This window comes from Calonectris borealis, chromosome 3, assembly GCF_964195595.1.
Source record: "Calonectris borealis chromosome 3, bCalBor7.hap1.2, whole genome shotgun sequence".
Lineage (NCBI taxonomy): Eukaryota > Metazoa > Chordata > Aves > Procellariiformes > Procellariidae > Calonectris > Calonectris borealis.
In genome coordinates, this window is record NC_134314.1 from 40,496,428 (window position 1) to 40,507,598 (window position 11,171).

The window sequence follows — 11,171 nt, forward strand, 5'->3', positions numbered from 1 at the left end:
TTCCTAATCTGGTGTTGAGTGTAATCCGACATTTGGAAAAGTTTGGTAACTAGAAGGTGAGGTCACATACACCCCTGAGAGAATCTGGATACTTCAAAGGATGGAGTTACCAAGCAAGCAGAAATTATTTTTGCAACTTGCACCACAATACCAGTATCACATCTTTCTCCATTGTTACTGGATGGAAGATAATCCTTATTCAAATACTGATCTTCAAAGACAGGCAGCCAGAGGTCCACAGCAGATAGCAGGGCCTTTTCATTTAGCACCCAAAAACATGAAAAAAAAATTAAAAAATACTATGTACATTTCTAAAAGAGGAGGAAGAGACGTTCTCCATACAATGCCCCAAATAATACGCTACACAGGAGGGGGAGAATGGTTGTTTATGATGGCAGAATAGCCCAACTCCTTCCAGTGGGACCACAAAAATTCCAGTAGATCCAAAATCTTCCCCTGGTTCTCCCTTCCCACAGCCAAGCCTGACAGCAATAGGGCTGTGGTCCTCACCTTTAACCCATCACCAGGTTCCTGCTTTCCCTTCCCTGAATACAGGCTCCTGCCTCCCTCCCTCAGCCCCCTGGCACGGGGGCTTCTCATACGTTCGTTTTCAGTCCGGCCAGCACCTTTCACACGCACCCCGTGCTCTTCCCTGGTAGCACCTCACAGCACCGTGGGCCTTCCTTAGCCCCTTTCCCACCAGAGGCCAGCTCTACACGGACTCCCTCAGCCTTTCTTACCCTTCCCTGTCTTCTGGCCCTTTGTGAAACATCCCTGTGCCACTTGATGAGAGTAAATCATTCAGTTCATCACCATTTCTAGCCTGTCCTTCAGCAGAGATCAGATCACCTCCCCCTACTCTTCCACAGCTTCATTTCCATTCCCATCTTCCCTGCTCACAATTTCTTTTGTACAGCAGGCAGCTTTGAAACCTCATTTTTACCCCCTGACAGACAAAACAGCATGCTTTAAAGCGTTTCCCTCCACCATATTTAATCCAAATCCTTTAGCCTTCTGGGGATGAGTTGGTTTTGTGGGTAATTTGAGTAACGAGAGCACAAACATAATTGTCAACTGAGCCAAGCTGTTCCTGAGCTTTCCTCAGTAAAATTCCTGTCCTAAATCACAGCTCCCTGTGTTTTAGGAGGTAATTGCCCCCTCAGCTCCCCCCACCTTACAGCCAGGATGGAGTCAGTGTCTTACACCTGCCAAATAGACAAGAGACCGCAAGAACCAGAGGGTTCAAAATTTGCTAACAAGAGGGGTTGCGAAGATGAGCAGTGCCAGCCTGCTATAGGAATTTTAGTAAATGAGATCAATCCAATTAATAATGGCCTTTATAATTTTTCTTTCAGATCTATCCCTTTAGTAGATGAAAAATTCTCTTCAGGAAAGATATTCCCAGCTTCTGGTTTGGAGTTGGACCCTTTAGTTAATATTTTTCTTTAAATTCCATGGCCTGTTTGCCTTCATTCCTGAGGACTTTTTTTTTTCAAAGCCCACGAAAGCTATTATTAAGCATTCATCCGAACACACACATTAGATCTTGTGCGCTGCCTTCTAGCAGAATGCTTTTAATTGAAAGGAAAACCCTGCCTCCTGCTAGGTTTGGGTGGGCTGCAATTAGTTCCATACTAGTTAGTTTTGCCAGAAAGTCATATAACTCTTCTACACAGGCATTCCCACTCTGGTCCAGCTGCAAACAATACGCTGAGTCAGCAAAAAAGGAGGCAAAAGGAATTTTTCATTGAATTAAGAATCTGGTCTGTCCTCAAATCTTATAAAATATGTGTTGGATTCCATCTGTCCTGGAGGATCCCCACTCCGATCGTGCCAGCTACCGGCACTTGCATGGGACCCGTGTGCCTGCGGCAGTACTGCAAACTGCCCCACCGCGAGGAGGCTTTGGACTCCATGGACCAGGGGCGACATCTTGCAAGCTAACGATGTGGGCCTGTGTGGGCAATAAAATACAAACGCCCCCTTATGCCTGAACCGCAATGCTCCTGTGAAGGAATGCTTCTTCTGTTCCTTACCTGCAAGGAGAACAAAATCCACTGCCCTACTAGTGAGACGCAGTGACTGAAGCCAAGAGCAAAGCGTGCAGAACATCTGAATTTTGGCAAATTCAGATGCAGACAAATGAAAGTTGGAGGAAACCTTTTTCTGGGTACTTCTGGTTTATTTGAAGCCAACAAAGCATGAAATGGTCTTAACAGTTTGTTATGTTTTTGTGTAACATGAGGATCTAGACTCTTTTGACAAGTAGAGTACGAGCTTGAGTTTCAGTTCACTGATTGGTGGTTTTCTGGATTCGTCCAAGAAATGTATTTAAACAGTATGTGCAGCGGAAACCATTTTTAGTCATGAATGTTCAATGGTAAGCATCTGAAAGTGGACATCAGATAATAAAAACAACAGTTAAGTAATTCTTTATAATTTCCAAAGACAATTGCTGGAGCTGGGAGATGTTTATCCTTGTACATGTGCCTAGGTATCTGCTAAGATTTTCCTATGTTCTAACAGAAATCCGTGAGCCGCAGGCACATTCAGGAGCTCTCATTTGCCTTTACTAAACCTAAGAAACACTTATCTTGAAACCCATGAATTTTGGGGGGTTTCACATCCACTACCTGGATCGGCGCAGTCGGTCTTCTAACATGATGACTACTGCATAAAAATTCAAAATAGTGAGCCTATATTGAGGGCATTCTTTCACAGGCTTCTCTTGGCAGTAATAAAAGACACCAGGTAAATTCTACATTGTTAACTAGGAGTAAATGGAAAACCTCTTTTTCATGTGGGAAATGTTTTACGGAAAAACATCTTTATTTGAACTTTTTCCTTTGAAATTGTCGGTTTTCATCATGGGAAATTTTTTACAATTTTAAACGAGTGTTTTAATTTCACTTTGACTTAAAATACCGTTATTTTTTCACAAAAAAACCCAACATGCTAAATTAAAATAATTTTAAAATTTTTCATTCTGATACATTGATTCAATATAAAAAATACTTTTGGATGTATTTGCTGCAGGGAAATTGAAAATTTCCAGTGGAAATAAAGTAACACTATAAAAATTCAGCTTAAAAAAAATAGTATTTTTGGTAAGAAAATTTTCTGCACTAAATACTGTGGCCAACAGTAATTACAACTTGTCCAAAAGTCTGGGAAAGCAATAATGGATTTTTGGAACCTTTTAAATATCTCACCTAACACAGTAATAATGTCACACAGTGGAACAGAGTGAAAGGATTACAGTGAAAGGTTTGTATCCCAACAGCACCTGAATATAAACAATATGTTTGTTTAACTGACAACAGCTTCTTCCATACACAATTTTAAATTTGCAGAAAACTATAAATAGATAGCACTTTCACTGAAAGCATTCAATTAGCCAACTGGGTACTCGACTTTGTAATGTGGAGCAATGTGGAGTGATAATGAACACCATGTGTGTGTGATAATGGGGGTTGTAGAAAATAGATCTGGCCAGCTGAGTGAAAAGGAAATGCTAAAGAAGAAAAAATCTGAAGTCCAAGCCAAAACAAGTGACCTAGAGAAGCAAGTAAAGGTTTGTATTTGGGGCAGGCTAGAGGCCTGAGAGAGATCAGCAATTCAGCAGGGTATTTTTAAGCATATGCTCAAGGCCCTCCTTATTCAGCAGGAAACTTAAGCATATGCTCAGAGGTTAAGCATCAGCTAAAGTCTCATTGATGTCAATGGGTCTTAAACACATGCCTAGAGATACATATGTGCTGAAGTGCTTTTACAAATAAGAATGGACTGAGGATCAGGGCCTCAGTCCCCAGGTATTTCATAGCAGGCTAACCCTACAACCTCCTGGCTTTCCAAATTCTTCGGAGTAGATCTCATTTATTATACACACAGGACCCGACTTAAGCATGTAAGAACTTGCATGACTGTACATAACTGCCATTGGCCCTTTGGTACTGAAATAAATAGGAAAGTACAGATACATTTATAAAACACCAGTAACTTCTACTGTAACTTGCCCAGAGAATTCTCTTAATGATAACAATGAAAGCATAAAATAAGGAGAAATGCAACTTTTGAGCAGGTCATTTAGCATTTCCATTACTGATGTAAGAAAACTTCCACAAGAATGAATTTAAAGATAAAACTGGAACCTGACTTAAAAGAACTTACTTTGAAAGAGCGCACGGTGCTCTTAATTTTTGTGCAACCAATGGATCTGTATTTCCTTGTGACCTTCTGTGCCTGAGTAGTCCATGTATCAACCGCATAGCTGACTGGGCATCACTGTAACAACAGAAAAGCCACTTTCTTTGCCAATCCAAAGAAAGGCATGTAGGCAAACTGCAAAGCGTTAATCTGCATTGATATAAATTTAGAAATCCACAACAATTATTCTCTGAATCTGAGATGGTAGGTTAACATTATGAAAAAATCTTCAAAATTTTTAGGTAAGTCAGATTCCAAGTATGACTTCTCCTTCCTTCTCCTTCTTTAAAACTCATGAAAATATACCATAAAGCAGCAAAGGGAATTATACGTCAGGTTACTGATGATATTAAATATTTTTTCCATGCAGTTAATACAGGATTCAAAATTATCAGTAAAAATCCTTCCTGTGCATTTCAGTGAACCTGAACAACCACTTGGTCTTTGCATTTCGTAATTCTCCGAGGATAAATACGCTGCGGAGGAAATGGTCATAAAGACGCGCTGCAGGGCCAGCTGAAAACTCCTTTAGGTGGAATCCGTAAATGATGGCTCATTTTAAAACACCCTTAATGTGACAGGAGCAAACTGGGGTGCATCTGAGCAGCAGGACATTGCCAGAGTACTGCCGTGTGCAACCACCACACTGCTCTTCTCCAGTGATGCCACAGTAGCAGTTACCACCCCACATAAATTATAGCAAAAAGCTGACTTCAACAAACAAAAAAAAGCTAATTTCTTCATTAAAATTTATCAAAGCAGGCAGAAAATAGATTGTAAAAGCCCAGTAATCAGCTTTACACGTGCGTTTATGTTTTAAACTGGAGAGCATTACTGTTTGGCATTTCCTGCAAATGCACTGAGGAAAAGCCACAGCAATATAGTATTTCTTCCATAGATGTTAACATTTAAAGACTCACAGAAGTGGCTAACGTTCAATTTCTGGTTAAAATTTGTTCACTTTCTTGCTTTGTTTTTTCAGATGAAGACAACCTGGTGAAAGCGTTCCCACATTCCTCTTTGCACTTTTGCCATGACAAAACTCAGCTGACGTAGGCAAATTCAAGTTCTAAAAACATATATCTTGGTCCAATTTTGTTTCAAGTTTCTGCCTCTTTATTAACTATGGAAGAGCACCTCTTCCTTCTTGCCCAAGCAAGCTGCTGGTTATCATTCCCATCCCTCCGGTCGGTCGAGTAACACATGACGCTGGCCTAGCATAAATACAAAACAGGTTCCTATGGAATCTGAAATACTGTTTGTACATCCTACCACTGACCACAGCGGAACAATGGCGTGCCAATGATACGGAAAAAAATAACTCTATTTGCTCGCTCTTTCTGTGCCTCTGTCTGAAATATACCTAGCTCCAAAGCTATTATTTATAGTTATGAGGTGACAACTGAGAGCTAGCAGTCTGCTGAGTGAAAAAATGTTTGCGTTTATCCTTTTTAGAGATATCCTATATATATATACACATACATGTGCAGCAGCTATTCATACTGGATAAGGAGATGTACCTAATCAACTACAGTGCTTACTCACTGGTAAGAAAAGAAAAGGAGTTCTTTATTTTGTGCAAATTAAGTGACAAAACTTCATTTTTAAAGATTGTTTGAAAAGAAAATAATTTTTAAGCAAAGCCTACAGCGGCACTAGCATTGTTTAAAACACTGAGAAGCGGTACTGTAAGTTTTCTGTGAACACTTTTGCCTATCGTTTTCAATAAAGAAATCACCTCTTCCAAGTTGCTTGCTAACAGTATGTTATTTTAAAGTCAAACTTGAGCAAAATCTTTACATTTTTCACAGAATCACAGAAATGTTGACGCTGAGGGGTCTTCTGGAGGTCACATAGTCCAACTGCCTGCCTGCAGGACTATCACCAGCACCAGACCAAGTCAGCCATGGTTTTGTTTAGTCAAGTCCTGAAAACTTTCAGGGATAGATATTCCACCTCCTCTCTGGGTACGCTGCTCCAATCCTGCACTACCCTCCAAAGAGGAAAGATTATTCCTAACTTCCATTCTAACCTCCAAAGGCACAATTTGATGCTGTGGCCCCTTTTTTTGCCACTTGAAACTATAAGGAAGGGTTTGGCTTCATGATCTCCATAGATTGCCTTCAGGCAGTTGCAGGCTATTGAACTGCCCCATAGCTGCCTCCTCACCAGGCTCTCCAAGCACAGCTCCCCTCACCTTTCCCTAAAAGGCATGTCCTCCAGGACTCTGACTGCCTTGGTAGCCCTTGACTGGGCCCTCTCCAGCATCTCTACACTCCCAATGTTTCAACCAACCTCAGGCATCACTTCTGTAGTACTGATGAACAGGATGATCTCAGCTTTACCAGGGTTGCTCAAGAGATTGTCACTGAACAACCCCTTTACTCTCCTTGGGCTCTATGGCTCAGCTCCACCAGGCCCAGCTGAGGCAGTCGAAGACACCAGCGCCCCATCGTGTGCCCTTCCCCAATCCCAGAGGTGACCACCCCTAGCGCTGAGACGGCAGAAACCGGTGTGCCCCAACACCTCTCTTGAGTTACCTCTGCTCTGGGGACAGCAGAGGGTAGCAGACCACAGGAGCTATAATGGCTGCCGTCACCACACCTAAATCCTTTGAAGTCCATTTTCAGATGGACTTTATCTCTGAATTTCAAAGAGTCTCGTTATTCCTGGACCATTTTTCCCCATGAATGGATCATTTCAAGGAAACATAAAAAACAGTCCTATGATCAGATGCAGTGTAAGTCCTATGACTGCTGCCCTTGATTTAAAAGGAGCAAAAATCCCTGCAGAACTCTTTCCAGCAGGCGGGCATTTAATAAATCTTGTGAAAGTGTGAGGAAAATATGAAAAAAAAAGGAGACACTGATAAGAGAAATACTTTCGAAACGGACAGTCAACACCAGACAGTTTAAAGTCATTTTCTAGCCAAGTAATCACAATTGCTCTCTGTCATACTTTCCCATGGGTAAAAAAAAAGTCAAAACCAAATACGTAGTAATCTGCAAGTCTGAACCACAGAAAACCTGTTGCACTGTCCTTCTAAGGGAAGGTTAGAATTGATGTCAAAACAGGAGGGCTGCGCTTTTCTAACCACACAAAGCTTAATGGTCCACATCAGTTCTTGGCCCCTGACCGCATGGATCTTGACACATGTTGGGTATTAACCCTCTCATGAGTAGCATGACTGGTTTAGCCTCTTCATCAACCGTTGAGCTGTGTACTTCCCTCCTTAAGGTGGGAGAGACAACCACTGAACAGAAGAACCACATTCTAATAGCCTTGATTCCACCCAAATCTCAGTTCTGCACATATAGGGACATTCAGTCCATGCTTCCTATTGACCAAAACCAACTCTCCTCCCCTGTTCCTTTAGGTATCTCCCTGCTCAGTGTCTTGTTTAGACTCTCTGGGTTGCTCTCCAGAAGCTGACAGAGCTGCCCATAGGCTAGGCAGAGGGGCTGAGATGGGATTTAGATATCTGACTGTGGCCTGAAGCAGAGAGTCCACGGATCTTGCCAACAGGTGACAATTGCTTGGCTCTGCTCACCCTAGCCATCATGCATCCTTGATCCAGACAAAAACTCACTCAGTCTAGGGGCTATCTGTGCCTACGAGCTTCCAGTAAACCTTTGGGAGCACAGCATACACACACACACACACTCCTCAGGCAGCTCTCCGTGAGTGTGCCAGGCCATGAAAAATGTTTCTTGTTCCCAGCTTGGAAACATTTGACCTGCTGAAGAGAAATCAATCTTTGGCATGTCCTCCCTTCAGTCCTCCCAACCCACACTTTGTTTTCATATTCTTTGCTATCAGTGAAGACATTTTAACAAGCCATGGAAAAGTTCTGGATGAATTTGCTTAGTTAAAAGCATTTCTGAATCTATACTGTAAACAGAGAGCTGACTAAACAGCAGTACTTCCTAAAACCCTGAGTACTCAACAGTAAGTTACATCCAGAAAACAAGACAGTTTTAGTTATAAAAAACAACTCTACTTGCATATTGGGTATTTCTGTCATCTATATGAGACAGGGTAATAAGTAATCAGACCTCTTTTATGCTATTTGCCCATTGCCTTAGCATGCAGACAAATTCTAGAGAAGTAAAATCTAATTTAAAAAGCCTATTATGACAACATGAAGGAGACAACTTTCCCTCCTGCACTCTAGGCAACTTAAAAAAATACCTCTGGAACTGCCTGCCTATGTTAGCTTTCCAACCATCAGCTGACACAGGATGGCAGTGGCAAAAGCCAGCAAATTCTCTCCAAAAGTCTTCTGGAGAACCATTGATTTGGGCTGGGATTTAGGATTTTGGGTCAAGTTAGATGTCAACACAGTTTGTACCGTTATGGCAGCATGGAGCAATTTCAACATTGTTGAAACCACATGGACATTGAAGCTCAAACAGCAGAGTACTGGAGCTAAACTGAATGGCACAACAGATCTCTGAATACACAGTCCAGAACTGTCTCCCCCAAAAAGATGCAACAGGATCTACCCATTAAAATGAAAATCTTTTGCTGGGTTCAAGCACCAGCATCAGTGTCAGATAAAGCACAGATGGGAACACTGGGACAAACACAGAGCCCAGACCAGAGACCAAACAAGAACCCTACCCCTGAGGTCTTGGATCTTACGTGTGAGCAGTGCCTGCTGTTCCCTCCGCTTGGATACGTTCCTATTTCCTACATGTCCCTCTATGCAGTCTTGACACCGTTACAAGGAGAGTGTGTATAACCAATTGCATGAAGTTGCCTATTCTCAAGGAATAAACATGCTCATATGCTGTGGGGCTGAGGCTGGGGGAAAAAAAAAGGTGTGACAGGTTCCCCCCACTTTCCATGCCTGTCTTAGAGTCAGGGGTGGCCATCAGGGCTTGTAAACAATATGCAAAGCTTCTTAAGGGGGAAAAAAAAAAAAAAAAGAAAAACGTTTTGGTAGTTGATTTGTTGGTTTTGTAAGCATTCTGTTGTAAACTCAGAAATTGAGCCGTTTTCAAGTTCTTGCTTTTGCAAGGAGAAAAAGTTGCTCCCTTTCAAACAGAAGATAGAAGTGCATTGAAAAAAAAAGAAATGCATACTTTACAAATGTTTCTCACAGGAAAAAAAAAGACACTCCTACAAAAGGACATATAAGGCAAAATTTGCAGGGGTGTAAGACCACATGAAATGAAATATTAAAGCTTACCACACTTCTCTGCTAAGCACACACCTAACCTATCTGACTGCCTCTCCTCTCACATACAGCCAAATAAGCTGCTCCTAGGTGAATGTTAGTAAGAACATACTATACTATACCAGACACAGCATCTTGACCCGGACTAACACTCTTATATGGATGCTAAGGACATTGCTAAAGAAACACAGACCCTATTGTTAATCATTTCTTTTAGCAAACTTCCTTCACAGCCTGAGCTAAGCACTATATTAAATTGTGAAGAAATCACTAGAACTACTATGCTGCAAGTGACTTTTAAATCAAGTGCATCAGTTATACGGTATTTAGCACTGTGCTGTAAAGGGTGGTAAATGGAGGTGTCATAAATATCTGACTTTATCATCTGTTGACTCATAATCCAGATGCCAATGGGATATAAATCATGTAAAGCATGTTTCCAGATTAGGAAAGTCTGACTGTTCACCATTGTTCTAGCAAACCATTTTATTTCTTTGTAGGATCAGGAGTGCCCTCTGATGGTTTGTATCTATTACTGGGAAGTAAAAGTTGACTGGAAAGTGGCACATCCTAAGTTGTCTATGCAATACAAAATGTTCTCACTTCCTGCACTATATGTTTACGGTCTTCTGTATGCTTCAATATTTCGATAACCAACCTTGTTTTGTTAGAAATAATTTTTTGCATATTTCTCTTTCCATTTCAGTTATTTATATTGATATTTAAGGGTGCATACATACACATATTAGGGATGCAGTCAGAGAACTGCTTATGCATACACCTAGTTTTAAAAGAAATAAGTTGAAAGAAATTTCAGACATAAATTAGAGGATTTCTATAGTAGGCTCTGAGAAAGGCCTTGAAAGATTCTGACAAATTCAGACACCTGGAAATTCAGATATTCAGCTGAATGTCAGAAAACAGGATATAACTGGAAAAAACAGGCAAGCTCTCTGAAGAAGTGCTTATGTGCCCAAGAGCTTGTATGTATTTTTCCAACTATATAAGCTAACCAAATAAAATATGTTAACTCTCTCTACAAACCTTGCCTCACATCCTAAGAATATCACATCTGCAACAGAACTGTGAGAAAACAGGAAATTCATTTTCTGCCCCTCACCTGTAACTCTATCTGTCCTTCAGGTATTCAGCATCCCAGGGTTACTTATAATTTTATCACATATAATATCAACTGTCCTTTCAAAACAGAGTTGGTAGCTGGAAGAGAGCCACAGACTTGGAGTTTTCTGTGAAGACAACCACTACGCCCACTACATAATAGATTCACGTCTCTCCCTTCAACTGAAGGAGTAGCAGGACTGGAGCTAACACCTTTGGTGAGACAAAATCCCCCCAAACTGGTATCAACTGCACACTTTCCCTATTATACACTGGAAAAGGAAATGCAAATTTGCAATATCCAAACCCTTGTAACATTCATAAACTGCATCTTAGGGTTAATACTAGTCTGACTACCTGAAGACCCTTAAAAACAGTCAGGCAAAATACTATTGCACATTGTTTAATAACTTACAAATGCAAATACCCACAAGTTTCAGTGCAAAAACCAATTCCTAAGACTCGCAAAGGAGGATGGATGCCATCAAGCTGGGGCGCAGAGGGCTGTGTGCATTTTCTTCACTTTTCTGTCGCCGCTGCTGATGTGCAAAGGCAGCAGCCATTTTGTTCCTAGGTCTGTTGCACTGTTAGCAAAGAAAGACACACAAGCTCTGCTCTCACGGCTACTTTATCTTGTTGTTATTTTTGTAATCTAAACCAAATG